Source organism: Nanorana parkeri, unplaced genomic scaffold (assembly GCF_000935625.1).
Source record: "Nanorana parkeri isolate BGI_ZX_2015 unplaced genomic scaffold, ASM93562v1 scaffold152, whole genome shotgun sequence".
Taxonomy (NCBI): Eukaryota; Metazoa; Chordata; class Amphibia; order Anura; family Dicroglossidae; genus Nanorana; species Nanorana parkeri.
In genome coordinates, this window is record NW_017306420.1 from 1138475 (window position 1) to 1141566 (window position 3092).

Genomic DNA, 3092 nt, shown 5'->3' on the forward strand with positions numbered 1-3092 from the left:
AATTACAAGTATTTATATATTGCGCCATCAATTTACACAACACTTTACATCAGTTTATACTAGTGTACATTCACATTCGTCCCTGTCGTCAAGGAGCCTACAATCTAAGGTTCCTATCTCACATACAGTATATACAGGGCCAGTTTACCTACCAGCATTTATTTGGAGTGTGGAAGGAAACTACAAAGAATCCTACAGTCCTACAGTGAAATTGTGTCCCAAAATCTAAATTGGGAAACATTTAAAGTAGTATTAAACTCTCAAACTTTCTTTTTAATAATGAATCCAGATCAAACAACTATACATTGCCCAGCAAAGCATTCCTTTAAATTTTTGCTCAATCACTTACAGTCATCATATTTCAAAACAGCTCCAACTCTCTCAGCTATGCTTCCCTGAACTTCCTGTACAAGATCACAAACGACACCAGAGTCTCCAGCAGCTGCCCATCTACTAGTTTGGAGAAGGAAGCAGGGAAATGACTGTGTGTTTGTGGAGACACACACAGGTTACTAGCACATACAAGGGTGGCTCAATAGGACCCTGCAAGGGAAAGGAGCCACCCTAAACAATATATCAGGGCCAGCACTTAGGGGATCAGCTGATTCTGCAGGAAATTAAAACTTTAAAAACTCTAATATATATTTAATATATATTTATTTATTTTATCACTTTTGAAAGATAAAACCCAACACATTCACAAAAACAAAAACATAGAAAAACCCACATATTAAAAATAACACAAAACATAGCCACCAGCTGCTAAATCCATCATCCAAAATAAAATAGTTAATGAGCGATTACAACTGTTACAGTTCCTATGCAATGTATATTCTTAATTTACATATCATCTGTTTTCTTACCCCTAATTTATTAACTCAATCCTCATTTACGACTTAACCCTAAAATCCCCCCCCCCCACCAACCCCTGTTATCCCTACATCAAAAAGGTGAATTTCATGTATACTAGTACGAAAACCATACATTCTATGTGAGTTATGTTATGTAATAAAAAAATAAATAAGTAAAATACCATATTATTCAAAAATCATGTGGTCTACAATTAAATAGTGTATATTTTAAAATCGGTCCAAAATAAACATGCCAAAAACCATATATTCAATGTATACTAATTAATAATTCAAACATTCCAAGGTGACATATACTGTGAAGAAAGAAAAAAAGAGAAGGAAATGGGAATATTCCTAAGGGCACTTATTTTTATTGAGGTTTTATTATAAAAAAACTAATGCAGTAAGATGGAGATGGCCTTAAAAAGGGCCTAGATAGATACCTAATTAGGTGTAAATACTTAAAGAGGTGCAGCAACAACCATTATAATAAATGATCAAAGGCATGTCCTGATATCAATTCTCATATCCAAACTCAACAAATACTCATAACAGGAAGCAGATGACTAATAAAGTCACTCTTCTATGTGCATTTTAAATATTAAATATAGCAAAATACACATTAGGCCCTTAATTGTTACGACTAACAAAAAAACAAAAACAAAAAAAACACCAAGGACCCACCAAGGAAAGGGCATGATGTTAAAAATACGAGACTACCCCCCGACTAATTAGCCATTACCTGAGTTTAGCTTTTATTTAATCAGAAAGGAATAAATGTATCCAACCTTCCCACACAGAGTAAGATTTGGAGCAGGAGTTAGAATCAATAGCTAAAAGCTCCTCCATATGTATAATATCATTCATGGCTAAGACCCAGTGGGAAATGGGAGGATTCTAGGGGTCGACCTGGCACCACAAAGATAATAATATAGTACAAAGATCTCAAGCCAGAAACAATATATCAGAGGACAATCCCACCAAATGTGCAAATAGGTGCTCTCTTCCCCACCACATCTCCAACACTACGCTGTAGTATCTGGATACATATGATGTAGAGAGACCGGGTCTCTATACCACCGAGTAATAATTTTAAAGTTTTTCTCCTGGGCGTAGCAGGAAATGGAGGCTTTATAAGTTAAATAAAATGCAATATCCCTGTCTTCCTCTGGCAAAACCCTACCCAATTATGTGTGCCACGACTTGAAATAAGAAGGCAATCTAAGATCTTTCCATTTCTGCAAAAACCTATAAATGTCAGATAAAGTGTGACGTTGAGGTGTTTTAGAGATACAATTATTATTATTATTATTATTATTATTTTATTATTATTCAAAAATAAAAGTTGGGCATGATAAAGCCAGTTAATTTAATCAGAAAGAGACGAGGGAGGGCGAAAAGTCCCCGTAGAGAGATCAATAAAGTCTTTAGCTTGAGGCCACGAGATACGAGAGTAGCCACCTAATCGGGAAAAACTGTATTATCGAATACAGGAGTAAGAGGACTAGGAATAGAAGACAATTGAAAACCGGATCTACTAGTATGCCAAACATTCAAGGTGGCTCAGATAAGGGGGGACAACTGATATTTATCAGTAGCAGGTAGTCAAGTCATCCAAGGTAGTGATCTCAATTCCAAGATAGAGAGATCCTGTCAGGATCCAGAGCACCCCCAGGTGGCGCTGGAGCCGGGTCCTGCAGTTCCTGTGCTCGCCTGCGGGTGTCTCCAGCAGCCAGGAACTGTAAGGAACCTGCAGCTCCGGTACTCACCTGCGGGTGTGCCCCAGCTGTGACTGCTCATCCCATCACCTGGTGCTTCCTGGGAGGGTATTTAGGCCCTCCCTGCAGTCAGGAAGCTGGGTCAGTATTGTGTTGCTAACCTGACTGATGCCCTGAACCTTGCGTCCTATCTGAAAACCTGTCACCGACCCGGCTTGTTACCCGACCACTCTCCGTTGAATCCTGTACCGCGCTGTCCTCCTGTTGTTGACCCGGCTTGCACCTGACAACTCTTCATCAATCCTGTTCCTGTACCGTGCTGCCCTCCTGTTAACGACTCAGCTTGTACCTGACCACTCTTCTGGTATCCCAAGGCCTGCTGTACATCTGCAGGCCTGTTACCTCTCTTTGTTGGGTTTGTAGTTTTGTTGATGTGGAACCAATAAACTGTGCATATAACCCTATCCTGTGTGGGCATATTAATTTGGTCATCCTGTGTGGGTACCTGCATGTGGTGTGAGAA